The sequence below is a fragment of the Rhinopithecus roxellana genome, chromosome 5 (genome assembly GCF_007565055.1).
Source record: "Rhinopithecus roxellana isolate Shanxi Qingling chromosome 5, ASM756505v1, whole genome shotgun sequence".
In the NCBI taxonomy this organism is placed as follows: Eukaryota; Metazoa; Chordata; class Mammalia; order Primates; family Cercopithecidae; genus Rhinopithecus; species Rhinopithecus roxellana.
The window spans coordinates 138,662,154-138,681,904 of record NC_044553.1 but is presented as its reverse complement, the minus strand read 5'-3'; positions in this window follow the sequence as shown (position 1 = coordinate 138,681,904).

Sequence of the window (19,751 nt, the reverse complement as noted above, 5' to 3'; positions counted from 1 at the left end):
TTACTGATGACATTATAAGAAAGTGCATACTACACTGCATGTTTCTGGACAACACAAGCATTGGAATAGTCAAGAACCATATGCTTCTTTGTCTCTATAGCAGTAAATCAGTAGTAGCTGACATAACATCAATGACTTTTGTTTTGAAGTTATCCAACATACTAAACATAGGAAAAGACACCCCCAATCGGTGACTTCTAAAAGCCCAGCTCTGTAATAGATACTCGGAAAAATGTGCAAAGAATGTAGCATTTCTGCTATTATAGTTGTTTGGGTAAATATAAATATTTAGTGAATGAATGCAATCTGGAAAAAACAGGATTCTTTTAACTCCTCTCTTCGTAAAAAAAAGAGTGGCACTTTTTCTTTAAAAAAAGTATTCCATCACCCAAACTACATTTATCTCTCTTTGTCCCTTGACAAGATAACAGCTATACCAGAATTTTGGTCAGGTTTTAAAAATAAAAGCTCCTAAGTATTAAGTCTACCTACTTTTATTACTAGAGAATATTCATATTTATTTTGTCACCCCAGATAATATTAAGAATTACTCTAATAGCCTTTTTAGGTTTAGATACTAAAGTAGGAATTCGGCTATTTAAGGTGAACTAGCATCTACATACATCTAAATGGATGGATTTAAAACGACAATCTCTGGTTGGCTGTCCTGACTACTGTAAGGAGATTAGTGTTAGGTCCAGAGAAATCCTGTCTGTGTCTGTCACTAATTGCGATGTGACACTGAGCCTGCCATTTTACCTCTCATGGCTCTTTGCTGTTAACTGAGGAAGTTGAATAACTGAGTCACTTTCCATTTCTATAGTTTATGAATATACTGTTGAAGTATAAAATAACATTCAGCACTGGATTAAAGCGGACAATATATAGTCTGAATCTCGCAAAGCTAATGCTAAGAGAGACCAAACCATCTTTGAATTATAAGCCTCGTGATATGGTTTGGCTGTGTCCCCACCCAAATCTCAACTTGAATTATATCTCTGAGAACTCCCACATGTTGTAGGTGGGACCCAGGGGGAGGTAATTCAGTCATGGGGGCCGGTCTTTCCCATGCTGTTCTCCTGATAGTGAATAAGTCTTACAAGATCTAATGGGTTTATCAGGGGTTTCTGCTTTTGCTTCTTTCTCATTTTTCTCTTGCCACTGCCATGTAATAAGTGCCTTTTGCCTCCTGCCATGATTCCGAGGCCTCCCCAGCCATGTAGAACTGTAAGTCCAATTAAAGCTCTTTTTCTTCTCAGTCTCGGGTATGTCTTTAGCAGCAGCATGAAAATGGACTAATACAGTAAATTGTTACCAGTAGAGTGAGGCGTTGCTGAAAGCATACCTGAAAATGTGGAAGTGACTTTGGAACTGGGTAACAGGCAGAGGTTGGAACAGTTTGGAGGGCTCAGAAGGAAACAGGAAAATGTGGGAAAGTTTGGAACTTCCTAGAGACTTGTTGAATGGCTTTGCCCAAAATGATGACAGCAGTTTGAACAATAAAGGTCCAGGCTGAGGTGGTCTCAGGTGAAGATGAGGAACTTGTTGGGAGCTAGAGTAAAGGTGACGCTTGTTGTTTCGGCAAAGATACAGGCGGCATTTTGCCCCTGTCCTAGAGATTTGTGGAAATTTGAACTTGAGAAAGCTGATTTAGGATATCTGGCAGAAGAAATTACTAAGCAGCAAAGCATTAAAGAGGTGACTTAGGTACTGTTGAAGTCATGCAGTTTTATAAGGGAAGCAGAGCATAAAGTTTGGAAAATTTGCAGCCTTACTATGCAATAAAAAAGAAAAACTTATTTTATGGGGAAAATGTCTCCTGGCCATGTCAGAGATCTTCTCAGCAGCCCCTCCCATCACAGGCGTGAAGGCCCAGGAGGAAAATATGGTTTCCTGGGCCAGGCCCAGGGTCCCCTTGTTGTGTGTAGCCTAGGGACTTGATGCCCTGGGTCTCAGCCACTCCAGCCATGGCTGAAAGGGACCAGTGTACAGGTCGGGCTGTTGCTTCAGAGGGTGGAAGCCCCAAGCCTTGGCTGCTTCCACGTGGTGTTGAGCCTGCGGGTGCATAGAAGTCAGGAATTGAGGTTTGAGAACCTCTGCCTAGATTTCAGAAGATGGATGGAAATGCCTGGATGCCCAGGCAAAAGTTTGCTGTGGGGGCAAGGTTCTCATGGAGAACCACTGCTAGGGCAGTGCAGAAGGGAACTGTGGGGTCAGAACCCCCACATAGAGTCCTTACTGGGGCACTGTCCAGTGGAGCTCTGAGAAGAGGACCAGCCATCCTCCAGAACCCAGAATAATAGATTCATCAACAGCTTGCACCGTGTGCCTGGAAAAGCCACAGACACTCAACACCAGTCCATGAAAGCAGCTGGGAGGGAGGCTGTACCCTGCAAAGCCACAAGAGCAGAGCTGCCCAAGACCGTGACAGCCCACCTCTTACGTTGGCATGACCTGGATATGAGACCTGGAGTCAAAGGAGATCATTTTGAAGCTTTAACATTTGACTGCCACACTGGATTTATGACTTGCATGGACCCTGTAACCCCTTTGTTTTGGCCAGTTTCTCCCATTTGGAATGGCTGTATTTACCCAATACCTGAACCCTCATTGTATCTAGGACGTAACTAGCTTGTTTTTAATTTTACAGGCTCATTGTTGTAAGGGACTTGCCATGTGTCATGAGACTTGGGACTGTGGACTTTTGGGTTAAGGCTGAACTGAGTTAAGACTTTTGGGGACTGTTGGGAAGGCATGATTGGTTTTGAAATGTGAGGACATTAGGTTTGGAGGGGCCAGGGGCAGAATGATGTGGTTTGACTGTGTCTGCATCAAAATCTCAACTTGTATTGTACCTCCCAGAATTCCCACGTGTTGTGGGAGGGACCCAGGGGGAGGTAATTCAATCATGGGAGCCAGTCTTTCCTGTGATATTCTCGTGATGGTGAATAAGTCTCATGAGATCTGAATGGGTTTATCAGGGGCTTCTGCTTTTGCTTCTTCCTCATTTTTCTCTTGCTGCTACCATGTAAAAAGTGCCTTTCACCTCCCGCCATGATTCTGAGGCCTCCCCAGCCACGTGGAGCTGTGAGTCCAATTAAACCTCTTTTTGTTCCCAGTTACAGGTGTGTCTTTATCAGCAGTACGAAAATATACCTTGTTTTTCAATGTTTTATTCAATAATGACCTGTCTGTAAAATCATTTTACTTGCATAATCCACCCTCCACCTCCTTTTTACATGTTATACTTTGCTTAAAAATAGTGTAGGATTAGAATCCTTCCTCTTGCACAACTTACTAACTGTGTGATTTGGGGTAATTTACTTAACATTTCTGAGCTTCATTTTTCTTATTTCTATAAAGGAACTAATTGTATCTGCCTTAAAAGAGCTGTTAGGAGACTTATATGTAATGGCTCATGAAAAGTGTCAACCTTAGAACCTGGCACACAGAGGCTCATCATAAATGTTTCTTACCATCTAGGCCTTATGCACTTCATCCATAAACTCTGAGGTTCTGTCTCTATTTATTAATCAGCAACAAATCACAGAAGCTGTAGAACAATGAGTGGCAAAGCTAACTGGACTCTGGCATTGCATATTTATCCTGTTAGATTGCATTAATTCATCAAATATTTACTGAATGCCAGGTCAGATACATAGAAATAGATATGTTGTTATAAGCATGTCTTCAAATCTACCTATGTATCAAAAAAGGGGATATTGTTTACTCTATACCTAACAAGTATCATGTTCTATATGCAAACAGTATTCAGAAGAGCTTTAAATATTTTAACTCAATCCTCACAACAACCCTATGCGGTTAATATTATTATCATTTTCATTCAAGAATGTATCTTATATGAGGAAATTGAGGGACAGTGAGATTGAGTAACTTACCCAAGATCACATTTTGGTAAGCATGGAGCCCAAATTGGAATGCAACAGTATGTGTTGCTTTAGAATCCATATGTTTTGTCACTCAGCTACATATGCAAAGTGTCATTTAAAAATTATTTTAAAGAATCAATGACACCAATGAGTCTTTTCTCTCCCTCATAGAGGGTGTTTTAAATAGTATTTCCAGGAAACGAAGGATGGAAGGCAGCTGTCAACCACACTACACTGCTTAAATCTCATGGAGCCTTGATGGTGCCTCAGGTTTTGCTACGCCTATCTTCTCTGTGACCCAAGAGAGGGAACAAAGAGCAGCCAGGTGGGGTTAGATGCTGGGGGCTTAAGCAGTAACTGACTCCATTTTCTGTTTCTACACTCCAGCCAATGCCAAGCGATTTTTAAAAAAAAAATTAAATACTTTTCTGCCCTATCAAATACAGGGTACACTACTGAAAGAAGGCTCTGCTAGTAAAAATTGTTTTTTGATTCAAGCAGAAAAAAAGGGGGAACACCGTGGGTGTCAGATGAAGCTGAAGAGAAGTGTCCAGGAAGAGAGGGAGGAATGGGGAGCTTTTCTTTTGAGTGTCCTATTAAAATGTGTGAGTGGAAGTTGGGGGTGGATTTCATGAGTAAATATGGAATTTTGCCACCAAATTCTTTCCTCCAGAGCTAATATTCTCATGGGATATTAATATTAATACAAGGAAAAAGGCCCTGGGTGAAGAAAAATTATTTTCCCCTTCAGGGGCAGAGTTCTCTCAGGATGACTGTGAGGTTAAAGAGTTCCAGAAAGTACTAGTAGAACTTTAAGCACACTATCATTAACCGACAGAAAAACAGACTATGACCTATTGGATTCTTTTTGGAAAGTAGAAAAGAGGAACCTGGTAAAATCAGCCAAAGCAAGGACCTTTCCCTCCCTGCTTAGAACTTGCTAAGCTTTCCATAGTGTGTGGGCCTTTTAGTTCTACTCATTATTCAGGCCTAATTCAGGTGATCAAAATAGAAATGCATGGGACAGGTGACTGACATTACTGCATCATGGTTTAGATATATAGATTGTAACATGGGGAGGTGCTTTACATTTTACGAATTTGATCATATTTCTTTTATTTATGGTTTCTCTGAATCATTCTTTTGGAACATTCTAAAAGAGCCGGAGGAAAAAAATGGAAGTTTTTCTCAATCAACTTGACTTAGTGGATAGCTAAATGTCCAGTTTCAAAAGCTTATCCTTTTGAAATACTTTTTTATTAATAAAAGCCCAAAGAAACCTTAATATGGACCACATAACTATAATGTAATTTTTCCAAGGTGGGAAAGGCAATAATACTATACTATTAGAATATATGGATTTTCATAAGAGCAGCTGTTGTTTCACTAAGGTTTACATTATTTTAGGTTCTAGTTTTCTGTTTGGAGGTATGTTAATGAGTTCCTTGTTTAATTTATTCCCATTCTCTATATTTCTGATTCTTACTTGTATGATGTGGTTTATATTCATTGTTTTGATGTGATAGGAATGCCAACAATGTGCCTTTGGTTTTCTTATGCTTAAAAATAAAAAATGATAATAATAATAATAATAATAATAAACATTTAATGTAAAATCATGAAGGATTCTTACAAACAGTTGTGTGTCCTTGACTAAATTTTTTTTTTTTTTTTGAGACAGAGACTCACTCTGTCACCCAGGCTGGAGTGCAGTGGCACCATCTGGGCTCACGGCAACCTCCACCTCCTGAGTTCAAGCGATTCTCCCACCTCAGCCTCCCGAGTAGCTGGAATTACAGGCGCGTGCCACCACACCTGGCTAATTTTTGTATTTTTAGTAGAGATGGGTTTTCACCATGTTAACTAGGCTGGTCTTGAACTCCTGACCTCAAGTAATCCATGTGCCTCAGCCTCCCAAAGTGCTGGAATTCAGGCATGAGCCACTGTGCCCAGCCTCTTGACTAAATTTTTTAGCCCTGTGTGTACCTAATGTTTTGCATGTGGGCAGTTATCTGAGTACATACTGTGGGATAGTTTACAGAACTGAACTTCAATTTCAGTTACACTGGATGTAAATGAGCAATGAAAAAAATATAAACAAGCCCACGAATGCAGACTTTCCTCTGGGCAATTTGAAGCCAGTAACGTATAATCAACTAAAAAATAAGCTTGTTTTATACCACGTTTATGCTAAGACTTGCCACACAGTGGGAAATAAATACCAGAAAGTAGGTACCTTCGGGTATATTTATAGGCTAACCCTTTGAATCTTTGGTTAATAAAGCAATTCTTCTGATGCTTTGAATACTTGGGACTTGAGGGTTGCAGTTAATTGCATTAAATTAGGATGATGAGAAATACATTCTGGCTTCAATTCTTCCAGTTGGAAATCTTCCTAAAATATATGAGTAGTTTTTCTCAACTAGCAAGACAATGAATTTTATCAATCTATTTTTTTATGATTTAGACCTGGCATGCCTGAGGGATATAATTCTCAATACCAATCATCATTGTACAATATGATATGTAGGTAGAAGATACAAGATGAAATAGATGAGACCATCTGTATTATTGGCCTCAGAATAGTGGTTAGTCCATCAGTCACCAAAAGGACTCTATTATAGTCCTGCCCTATGCAGACTGCTGGAGGAGATATAAAACTATCATAAGTATTTGTTTGTACATTTTAAGATATTTAGCAGCATCCGTGGGCTTTTTGTTGTTATTATTGGAAGAGCAGAAATAACAGACATAGTTCCTGTGCGTGGAATGCAAATTCAGAAAATGGAAAAAGCAGAGGTCAAAGAAGATTTTATAGAGGAGGGAGGTTATGAACAGAATCTTGAAGGATGTGTAGCATTGCTTAAAACTGTTAAATGATTCATGAAGATTTTTAAAGACAAATTTTTCTTAGGACCTAGGCATACCCTCAATGTTCACCATGTAGGTAGATGTGGAATTTAGGGGCCAAATTTCACTTTTCCCCAGTATAATTTTTATATGACCTACCATTCAGTAAAGAGATTTCTCCTCCACTTTATCTTGCTTCATCTACTCTTCTTAGTCTCTTCTTTTTCTTGCCCTCTGTTTCTTCATTCTTCCTCCTCCTATATTATTTTCTTCACATCCTTCTTTACCTTTTCAGGTTAGGGTGATGTAGGCCTGTGAGAAGAGAATCCACAGTCATAAGCAGTGTACTGTGTTAGTCATCCTGTGGCCTCTGAAGCAAATTACAAACTAGATCAGTTAAAACAACAGAAATGTATTCTGTCACAGTTCTGGAGGCCAGAAGTCCAAAATCAGTTTCACCAAACAGAAATGAAGGTATCACCTCCACAGAAGAATCAATCTCTTGCCTCTTCCGAGTTCTGATGTCTTCCAGCTTCGGTTTGCGGCTGCATTACTCCAATCGCTGCCTCTGTGGTCACATGGCCTGCTACTCTTCTCTGTGTGTCAGATCCCCCTCTTACAAGGACATTAATGATGCTATTTAGGGTCCAGACAGATAATCCAAGATAATGCCCTAAATCTCAAGATCCTCAACTTAATCATACCTACAAAGATCCTTTTTTCAAATAAGGTAACATTTACAAATTCCGAGGATTAGAGAATTGATATGGTATGGCTCTGTGTCCCCACCTAAATTTCATCTCAAATTGTAATCCACACATGTCAAAGGGAGGACCTGTAATTTCCATGTTTCAAGGAAGGGAAAGGGAAGTGACTGGATTATAGAAGCAGTATCCTCCATGTTGTTCTCATGATAGTCTGTGAATTCTCACAAGATCTGATGGTTTTATAAATGGCAGGTTTTTTTGTGCTCACGCACACTTTGTCCTGCCACCTTGCGAAGAAGGTGTTTGCTTCTCCTTTTGCCATGATTGTAAGTTTCTTGAAGCCTCCCCAGCCATGCAGAACTGTGAATCAAATATTTTCTTTATAAATTACCCAGTCTTGGGTAGTATCTTGATAGAAGTGTAAGAGCGCACTAATACAGTAAGTTAGTACTAGGAATGGGGGACTGCTATAAAGGTACTTGAAAATGTGGAAGCGGCTTTGGAATTGGGTAGCAGGCAGAGGTTGGAACAGTTTGGAGGGCTCAGAAGAAGACAGGAAGATGTGGGAAGGTTTGGAACTTCCTAGAGACTTGTTGAATAGTTTTGACAAAAATGCTGATAGTAATATCGACAATGAAGTCCAGGCTGAGGTGGTCTCAGATGGAGATGAGGAACTTATTGGGAACCAGAGCAAAGGTCACTCTTGCCATGCTTTAACAAAGAGATTGGCAGCATTTCACCCCTGCCCTAGAGATCTGTGGAACTTTGAACTTGAGAGAGATGATCTGAAATTGGAACTTATGTTTAACAGGGAAGCAGAGCATAACAGTTTGGAAAATTTACAGCCTGACAATGAGATAGAAAAGAAAAACCCATTTTCTGGGGAGAAATTCAAGCCTGCTGTAGTAATTTGCATAAGTAACTAGGAGCCAGATGTTAATTGCCAAGATAATGGGGAAAATGTCTCCAGGGCATGTCAGAGACCTTCACAGCAGCCCCTCCCATCACAGGCCTGGAGTCCTAGTGGGAAAAATGGTTTCATGGGCTGGGCCCAGGACCTTGCTACTTTGTACAGTCTTGGGACTTGGTGCCCTGCATCCAGCCATGGCTAAAAAGGGACAATGTACAGCTCAGGCTATTGCTTCAGAGAGTGCCATCCCCAGCCTTGGCAGCTTCCACATGGTGTTGGGCCTGCAGGTGCACAGAAGTCAAGAATTGAAGTTTTGGAACTTCTGCCTAGATTTCAGAGGATGTATGGAAACACCTGCTACAGAAGTCCAGGCAGAAGTTTGCTGCAGGGTTTGAGCCCTCATGGTGAACCTCTGCTAGGGCAGTGTGGAAAGGGAAATGTGGGGTTGGAGCGCCCACACAGAGTCCCCACTGGGGCACTGCTTAGTGGAGCTGTGAGAAGAAGGCCACAGTCCCTCAGGCCCCAGAATGGTAGATCCACTGACAGTTTGCACTGTGTGCCTGGATAAGCCACAGACACTCAATGCCGGCCCATCAAAGTAACTGGGAGGGGGCCTGATTATTCCACAGGGGCAGAGCTGCCCAAGACTGTGGGAGCCTACCACTTGCATCAGCATACCCTGGATGTGAGACACTGAGTCAAAAGAGACATTTTAGGAGCTTTAAGATGTAATGGGCCGGGTGCAGTGGCTCAAGCCTGTAATCCCAGCACTTTGGGAGGCCAAGATGGGCGGATCACGAGGTCAGGAGATCGAGACCATCACGGCTAACATGGTGAAACCCCATCTCTACTAAAAAAAATACAAAAAACTAGTCGGGCGAGGTGGTGGGTGCCTGTAGTCCCAGCTACTCGGGAGGCTGAGGCAGGAGAATGGCGTAAACCCGGGAGGCGGAGCTTGCAGTGAGCTGAGATCCGGCCACTGCACTCCAGCCCGGGCGACAGAGCGAGACTCTGTCTCAAAAAAAAAAAAAAAAAAAAAAGATGTAATGACTGTCCCCTGCTGGATTTCAGACTTGCGTGGGGCCTGTAGCTCCTTTGTTTTTGGCTAATTTCTCCCATTTGGAATGGGAGCATTTTCCAATGCCTGTACCTCCACTGTATCTTGGAAGTCACGAACTCATATTTGATTTTACAGACTCATAGGTGAAAGGGATTTGCCTTGTCTCAGATGAGACTTTGGACTTGGACCTTTGAGTTAATACTGAATGAGTTAATGTGGGGGTCTGTCTCAGAGACCCTGACCCAACAATGGATGAATAACATACAGTGACACAGATATTTTGCCTGTCAGTCCAGCTGAGGGTCCGGGCCACCTACAGACACCAAGGAGGGTGCTGTAGAGTTGCAGCTGTGGACTCAATCAGCCAGCAAAGCTCACAATTATTCAGTATAGATTAAATGACAAAGATCTTGAGTACACACCACAGAGAGTAATTGACACTGCCCACCTCCTGAGTAGAGAGCAATTATGCACCCATGGTTGATCCAAGGTTGTTTTTAGGACCACATGAGTAGACAAGCTATTTAGATAAACTACTCTACATTCCTTTGTATCTGTGCCCTAAACTATTAACTCAATGTAAGGATTAGGCTGCCTTCAGCCTAATCTATTACTGGAGTTTATGCAAACCAGCCCCCAACCAGCCTTCCAAGAAGGTTTGCATCTTTTTCTTATAACTATCTTTAAAATTTTTCCCACTGAGAGGTGAAGCCAGCTGGACTTCCTGGGTCGGGTGGGCACTTGGAGAACTTTTCTGCCTATCCAATCAGCATTCTGTAAAAACGCACCAATCAGCACTCAGTGTCTAGCTAAAGGATTGTAAATGCACCAATCAGCACTCTGTAAAAATGCACCAATCGGCGCTGTGTGTCTAGCTAAAGGATTGTAAACGCACCAATCAGCACTCTGTAAAATGCACCAATAAGCAGGATGTGGGCAGGGACAAATAAGGGAATAAAAACCAGCCACCCCAGCCAGCAGTGGCAGCCCACTTGGGTCCCTGTCCACACCGTAGAAGCTTTGTTCTTTTGCTCTTCATGATAAATCTTACTGCTGCTCATTCTTTGGGTCCACACCACCTTTAAGAGCTGTAACACTCACCACCAAGGTCTGCGGCTTCATTCTTGAAGTCAGCAAGACCAAGAAACCACCAGAAGGATTAAATTCCAGACACACCACCAGTCTGTCTGAAATCCCACATCTCTCCCTTTTCTGTTCTTTGCATCGGGTTCTGTTGACTGAAGAGTACAGATGTGTGCAGCAACAAGTCTGTCTAGCGAGGTGGTCATTGCTCTTATTCCAGCTTTGCATCCTAGTATTAACAAATAACATAAGACAATCATGAGTATAATTAGCAACATTCTTTTCCAGTCAAAGAGTAACCCCTAGGAGCAGGGATCTAACCAGGAGAGATGATCTTGCATACCCTTCCATATGACTGGGGTGTGTAGATGTATTGAGTGAAGGAATTCTAAAATTTTAGTTTTAAGTTGCTTTACATCTGCTGTTAAATTGTCATGAAAGGTTCCCCAGAGGTATTGTTTCACCTCATCCCAACTATGTATTGATTGACTCCATGGTAGAGAAATGACACAGATATGTTTATGCTCCCAGTCGCAGTTTAATTGTTGAATGCCAGTGCATCTTGTCACTCCCCCACATATTCCAAGACAGCCTCGAGGGCTTTCAGATGTGCAAAAATCTTTTTTTTTCTTTTTTTTTTTTTTTTTGAGATGGAGTCTCACTCATCGCCAAGGCTGGAGTGCAGTGGCACAATCTCGGCTCACTCTCCCAGGTTCACACCATTCTCCTGCCTCGGCCTCCAGAGTAGCTGGGACTACAGGTGCCTGCCACCACACCCAACTCATTTTTTTGTATTATTTTTTTTAATAGAGACGGGGTTTCACTGTATTAGCCAGGATGGTCTCGATCTCCTGACCTTGTGATCCGCCCACCTTGATTTCCCAAAGTGCTGGGATTACAGGCATGAGCCACCACATCCAGCCAAGGATCTTTTGATCTGTACCCTGCTGTAAGAGAAGTTTATTAGACACATTTTTGGCCAAACTGTCTACAGAAACAACATTTTTACTGATTCAGTAATAGATGCTACAGCCACACTAGCAGTTGCTAGGATGACTATGGCCGAGACTATAAAGGCTATAAGTGTGCCTATGAATCTTTTGGGTCTGACCTGGGATAGGGTACGTTCTAAGGTGGCAAGGGCAGAGGAACCTTGCCAATCACATGTCAAATTGACTGATAGGAATGCCTCAGATTGTCTCCTTAATACCATGACACTAGTAATATTTGAATTAGATATATTGTAATTAGTGATACATGAGGCAAACCAAGCCTGTCCCTGCACCTGGGTCACAAACGCAGAGTTTTGGGGTGTAGTGGAAATATTAGTTCCCATAAGGAAAATATATGGATGGGTAGTGCAAATTAGGCACTGATCAGTGTGATTATGAATAAAGGTAATAGTATAGTTGTTACTGGAATTGTGATGTGTCCCATGCCAAGTGTCAAAGGAGGTACTAAGATGTCCCAGGCACCGTAAAGTGTCTTGGGGTGGCATGGACTTTACTTGGGGTCTGGAATATCCCATCCCCCCATTGGCCCAAATCATAGGGGAATGGGACAAGGCTATGAAACTGTGATTGATGCCATGATGGATGTGGACATCAGTAAGGCTGCCCTGCAAATGGCCATGAGGGCTCCAGTCTAAAATGTTACCATTGCCTAACTGGAAGCTATGGGCTTGTCCCCCGTGACAGACCTCCCAGCTAAAGTGGAATCCATTACTTTCCTGGCTTTGTTCTTGAGCACAGGAAGGAATGTTTGGGAAAGCAACACTGATTACATTACCCGGTTTAAGGCTACCTGCAGCTGAGACTGTTAAGGCATTTCTTTTGCCATGATGTAGCCATAATTGTGTTTGAGCAGGTACACAGGAAGGGTTAGAACCTTTATAACTTACACATAGTGGGAGGATATCAGAGTGATACATAGTGTCATCTGGCATCTTAGTCCAATGTGTGCCATTAATGAGGGACCCCACAGGGGGGTAAATCTATCCCTCCTAGCCAAGCAGTTGAGTTATTAAAGCCTAGGTGACAGGACTAAGAAAGGCAGATCTAAGATATGAGCCCAATAGAGTGTAGCAGGTACAGGTTACAGACACAGTGAGGGCCTAAAAAGGATCAATACTCTATGTGAATTGCAATGTACAACAGAGAGCATAGCAAGGAACAAATTATCTGAAGTGAATGGTGTCTGTGTCTGGAGCAGAATTTGTTCCTGAGTTGTCCTCTTCAGCATACCCTGGGTGATGTCCGGGGCTTGTGTCTTCCATGGAAGCCACATCGTCTGGGGCTATGGGTCCTGTAAGGTCAGTTCCTTCATTTCTGGTACCAGGTTGGGTCCTGGCCATGCCATGGTATGGTTTGATGCATAGTGCTGGAATCCAAAGAGGACCTGAGGGGGTGCGGACAGAAGCATACCCTCTTCCCGAAGTTAATAATTCATTTGGACCACACCATATGTTACAGTTTATATCTTTCCATAAAACTGCAGGTTTTATGTCTTGAGAGGTTTTAGCAAAGTGCTTTTCTATGGCTGATTGAAATTTGTCATCTAAATTTTAAAAATGAAGGATAAGTAAGGCTTGTGCTAGTAGGTGTTGCAGGGTCTTTACCCATACTCCCCCTTTTCTGTTTTGTGAGCATATTTTTAAGGGTGGAGTGGGCACGGTCTACTATGTCCTGTCCTTGTAGGTTATATGGGATGCCTGTGGAATATTGGATATTCCACATGTGAGAACATTGTTGAAATTATGAGCTGGCATAAACTGGACCATTATCAGTTTTAATTTTTGTGGGCTCTCCCATAAATGCAAAAGTAAGATACTTAATGACATGTTGGGTGGACTCTTCAGGCAAAGCATGGGCACTAATTAAGTGAGAACTGGGATCAGTGGATACACGTATGCATCTAAGTTTTCCAAATTCAGGGATGTGTGTAACATCTGTTTACCATAACTGATTGGGTTCTAGTCCTCTAAAATTAATACCTGTTGAAGGTGGGGATGTGCCTGTGAGCTGGCAATCTGGGCATTGCAGGATAATTTGTTTAGCTAGTCTCTGGGTAAGTTGAAATTGTTTAGATAAGTGTCTCCACTTTTGGTGGAAAAATTGATGCGATTGGGTGGCTTGGTCAAGCAGTGATGTCATAACCTGAAGGTCTGCTTGATCATTGCCATAAGCCAATAGGCCAGGCAGTGAACTGTGGGCTCAAATATGTGTGATAAAAATAGGATGTATACATTAATCTAGCAACTGCTGAAGTCGAAGAAAAAGAGCACATAGGGTGGGCTCCAGAGTGAAATTAATTAGGGCTGTTTCAAGGTTCTGCAATAAATAAACATAATAGGCAGAATTGCTAACAATATTGATGGACTGAGTGGAAAAAGTTTCCAAGGCCAATACCAGGGCTCCAATCTCAGCTCTTTGAGTGCTAGTAAATCCAGATCAAGTGAATGAATTATGTCGTCTCCACCAGACTGCCGCCTTTCCATACTTACCAGATCCGTCAGTAAACAGTGTTAAAGCATTACGTATGGGGGAGTGAACTATTTGTGTAGGTAAGATCACAGGAGTATGAGATAAGAAATGAAAGAGTTTATCAGCAGGAAGGACATGCTCTATTTTTCCTGTGTAATTGGAGAGTGCTATTTGCATCGATAAGGGCAATACTGCTTCTAACTGCTTTTTACTTAAAGGAATCCTGATGATATCAAGATCATAACCTAGCAACTGACTGCATTATTTGCAGCCTGAATAGAGATGACTTTACTAAGTAACTGGATATAGGGAAATAGTGTTTTAGTTCTGGTGTGTGAGCAAAAAAAAAAAAAAACAAAACAAAAAACCAAAAAAACATTCTAGAAAGCACAATCCTGGGGTCTGCAGTTAACCCTTTAGGGGAGTGTTTGGTGGGAAACATAAACAGTTGAATTGAGTAGTCTGGATCTATGCGATCTAGCTGCCTCTGAGAGATGGTTTGTTCTATTTCCTTTTTTGCTGCAGGGGTTAAATATCTGGGAAAATCTAGGGCTGTATTGCCCTTTAAGATAGAAAACAGGTTTTGCAGCTTATCCACAGATATACCCAGAGTGGGGCGGAGCTAGTTGATATCACCTAGTAATTTCTGATCATCATTTAAGGTGTGTAAGTTGCTAATATTTAATTTAACCGTTTCAGGTCTTACTGACTGGGAAGTTAGTATGTACCCACAGTATTTCCAAGTAGAAGACATCTATACTTTCTCAGGTGCAGTGGTTAAACCTTTTAGCTGTGTATTCTTTATGACAGAGGTAAATAAATTTAAAAGCATTGGATCCATTGGGGCTGCCAGTAGAATATCATCCATAAAATGAATAACCTTGCAATCAGGAAATTTTTTTCTACTGGGTAGCAAAGCTTGATTTACATGATACTGACACATGGTAGGTCTATTTAGCATTCCTTGAGGAAGCACTTTCCCAATGAAATTGACAAGCTGGCATTTCATTATTGATAGCTGGTATTGTAAATGCAATTTTTTCTCTGTCTTGTTCTGCTAGGGAAATCATATAAAAACAGTCCTTTAAGGACAGAAAACCAAACACTGTATGTTCTCACTCATAGGTGGGAATTGAACAATGAGATCACTTGGACACAGAGCAAGGAACATCACACACCAGGGCCTCTTGGGGGATGGGAGACTGGAGGAGAGATAGCATTAGAAGAAATACCTAATGTAAATGATGAGTTGATGGGTGCAGCAAACCAACATGGCACATGTATACCTATGTATCAAACCTGCATGTTGTACACATGTACCCTAGAACTTAAAGTATTTTATATATATATATACACACATATATATATACACACACACACACACACACACACACACATACACACATATATATATATATATATATTCCTTTAAGTCAATAACGTTTATAGGCCAATCTTGAGGAATCACCATGGAGGAAAGGAGCCCCAGTTGAAGGGGTCCCATGGGTTGCAAATTGACATTAATAGCACATAAGTCATGCAAAAGTCTCCATTTCCCAGACTTTTTGGGAATGAGGAAAATGGGCAAATTCCAAGGACTATTAAATGGTTCCACATGCCCAGCTTTTAATTGCTCTTCAACTAATTCATGGGCCCTCTGTAATTTCTCTCCCTTCAGAGGCCACTGTTCTACCCAAATAGGATCTTGAAAGAGCCACATCAGGGTAGGGGAGGAATAATAACAGTGGCCTTTGTTAGAAAGGGGTCTGCAGAATGACCCCCAGTTGGACTAATAGGTCCCATCCCCAAAGATTAACAGGGATGGGCATGATTAGAGGTTGTATAACTGCCTTTCTTCCTTCTGAATTGCAACATGTTAGGGGGCACATGCTCTGCTTGGCTGTGTGTACTTCCCCAATGCCAAGAATTTTTTGTTTCTGATTGACCCAGGGCCAAGTTTCTGGCCAGTTTTGATCACTAATAATTGAAATGTCTGCCCTTGTGTCCAATAAGCCAGTAAAATTTTAATTTCCAATTTTTAAGGTAATCATGGGTCTCTGGTCAGTGATTAATTGATTCCAATATGCTCCTGTGGCTCCTGTGCTTCCAAAACTTCCCTTTCCCCTTTCCTTTCTGTGGGCTTTGGGGACCTAGTATGGTAAAATCAGTACCTGAGCTCTTTGATCCAGGAGGAAGAATATGCAGACCTTTACATTCCATCATCACCAATATCTCACCTTGGTAATCAGTATCAGTTACCCCGATGAGCACATTAATTCCTTTATCAGATAGGCTAGACCATCCTTGGACTAATACCACTGTTCCCAGAAGCAGCAGGCCCCAGATCCCTATTGCAGCCCTTTTAGGGTCTTCTCCTTCTTTAAGCACTAATTCACTGGGGCAGAATAAGTCCAGTCCTGCGTTCCCAGTGGTGCCTGCTCTGAGAGAGAGGACTGTGGGCTTTCCATCTGACAGAGGAAAGCTGCTGGCATTGCCTGTTTGTAGCGGGGCCTCATGAAGTTTCCCATGTGGTTACTTACAGGGTTTCCGTTTTTATCAAATTTTGTCCTGCACTGATTTGCCTAATGTTTCCCCTTTTTACACTGGGGGCATATAGAAGGGGGTTCTTTCCCTGAGTTACTTTGGTCTCTACTATGGGGGCATTCCTTCTTCATATGACCTGGCTCTCCGCATAGAAAACAACTTTGGCTTCTCTCCCTTTTTACTTTAGGAGGCCGTAATGCCATAGCCAATATTTTGGCTTTGTGTGTCTCAGTTCCCACCAGCTGACATGCTCATATAAGTTCCCCGACTGTGGCTGCCTTTCCTCTGATTGCCTGCATTGCTTGCTGGCAATCCATGTTAGCATTTTCAAAAGCCAATTGCACCAATAAGATACTGGTGGCCTGGGCATGACTAATTTGTCTCTTAATTGCCTGGGTTAACTGATTGATAAACTCAACACATGGCTCCTGAGGCCCTTGAACTTTATAAAAGATCCCTGTTGAACTCTGCTTTTGGGAATTCGGTCCCAAGCCCTGAGAGCGCACAAAGACACTTGAGCATAGGTCTGGGGATTAAAGTCTAGTTGTTGTTGCACATGGGCACGGGGACCCCTCCCCTGGAGCGTAGCAGCTGTTATGTCTTACCCACCCACCTGATTCCCGTTGGCTTGTTGTTCGCACAACTCATTGTATTCTGCCTTCCGAAGGAGGTATTGGCTAGGCTCCACAGTTGTTTTAGCTAGCATTGACCAGTCCCATGGGGTCATATGGAAGTTGTCTGCCAAGTCCTCAGTCATTCCTGTTGTAAATGGGCTAGTGGCTCCATTTTCTTTAATGCTTTTTCTCAGCTCTTTATAAGCGTTACAAGAAATGGATTCATGTTCCTGATTGCCTTGTCGGTCTTGTACTACCAGGCAGGCTGAAAGCTCCCCTTCTAATGCTGCTTTCTTAACACAAGGTCCCACAGCTGGAGCATGTCTCTTGTCTTTTTTCCTATTTATTGGAGGAGGAGGCTCAGGCGAGACCTCCGTTTCCTCTTTGTTATTTCTCCCCAGTGATAGCGGGGCTGAGGAACTCAGGGGTGGTGAAGTATGTGACGGTTCCTCCTCCTTCCCCTTTTGAGGCTTTTCTGTGTATAATGGGACCAAAGCTGCCCTTGCTAAGGCCCGTACATTAAAGATGATACTGGGACCCATAGACCTTATGCCTGATGTTGTTTAAGATTTCTTCCCACTTGTTCCCAGAGTTCTACATCTAGCATTCCTTCTTTTGGGAACCATGGATTATGGGTTACAACAGTTTTCATTAGTTCCCTTAATTGAGCCTGCGAAACCCTGGCTCCACTAGCCTTAAGCAGCGATTTCAATACTTTTATATACTGTTTCTGTTGAGCTGATAACTGTTGTCCCATGAAGAAACCTCAGCCTGAACAATCCCCACCTCCCTGAACTTGGAAATGCCAAGCAGGCACCACTGACTTACTGACTCACTGACTGCATGGTCCTTTTCACCTTCATTTTTGGGGCACCCATTGTGATCCTTTGCAGCATTCCTCATATGGGGTGCCAGCTGTGGGGGTCTGTCCCACAGACCCAGACCCAATGACAGATGAATAACATACACAGACACATATTTTGCCTGTCAGTCCAGCTAAGGGTCCGGGCTACCTACAGACACCAAGGAGAGTGCTGTAAAGAGTTGCAGCCATGACCTGATCAGCCAGCAAAGAAGCTCTCTTTTGTTCAACATAAATGATAAAGGTCTTGAATAAACACCACTAGAGGGTAATTGACATTGCTCACCTCCCAAGTAGAGAGCAATTATGCACCCGCAGTTATCAAAGGATGGTTTTAGGACCACCGGAGTAAACAAACTATTTAGATAAACTACTCTACACCCTAAGTAATTAACTCAAGGTAAGGATTACACTGCCTTCAGCCTGATCTATTACTAGAGCTTATGCCAAACCCCCTTGCCTTCCAAGAAGGTTTGTGTCTTTTTCTTACAACTATCTTTAAAATTTTTCCCACCAGCCTGACTGAACTCCCACAAGCTAAGACACTGGGGGACTGTTGAGAAGGCGTGATTGGTTTTGAAATGTATAAGGGACATGAGATTTGGAGGGGCCAGGGGCAGAATGATATGGTTTGGCAGTGTCCACACCCAAATCTCAACTCAAATTGTAATCCCCTACATGTAAAGGGAGGTACCTATAATCCCCAAGTGTCAGGGAAGGGAAGTGATTGGATTATGGGGGTGGTTTCCCCCATATCCCCCACTCGCTATTGCTGTTCTCATAATAGTGAGTGAATTCTCATGAGATCTGATGGTTTTATAAATGGTAGTTTTTCCTGCGCTCACACACGCACACTCTTTCCTGCTGCCTTGAGAACAAAGTGTCTACTTCTCCTTCCACCATGATTGTAAGTTTCCTGAGGCCTTCCCAGCTGTATGGAACTGTAAGTCAATTAAACCTCTTTTCTTTATAAATTATCCCATCTCGGGTAGTATCTTTATAGAAGTGTGAGAATGGACTAATACAGAAATGATTTCTTTAGGCACCATTATTAAGTCCACTATAATTGGAGTATTATAGAGTCCTCCTTTAACATTATGGTAGACAACAGTGAGCACATTCTGCATATATATATATGTGTGTGTGTGTGTGTGTATATATGCCTCTGTTGTGAATCTCACCTGCAAGCATAAGAAAGGAGTCATACCTTTTCATGTGTCATCACCAGAACCCTGTTCTGTGTTTGACCAGTACCTCCATACCAAGATTGAAGAAGGAAAAGGATCTCACTGTTACTTAGCAGTTCCCTGAGCACCAACGATCAGTTCCCAAGTAATGAAGTTCAGGGCCAATGATGTGTTCCTTATGGAACTTCAGACTTCAGAGGCTCTTCAGACTTCAGAGGCTATTTTTTAATGAAGAAGAAAGTGTTTCTGTTGATCTTAGTAGGTTTTGGTTCAAGTGGAGAATATACTCTCTTCAACACAAGCTGGAGGAGATACAGAGAAGCTCATAGAAAGGATGGATAAGGAATCCTCTCAGCTAGAGCTCTGGCTAAATTTAAGAGATCAGGACTGCAAGGAAAAAGATACTTTGAGACCTTCTCATTTACCTTTCTTTAAATAATCCCACCACTCAAAAATTATCCAGGCTAGGTTGAGGAGGATGAAAATATAAAGAAGCATGAAAAGTCATGGCCACTTTCTCTCCTACCCAGTATCCATTATAAGCACACTGTTTTTTCTTGCT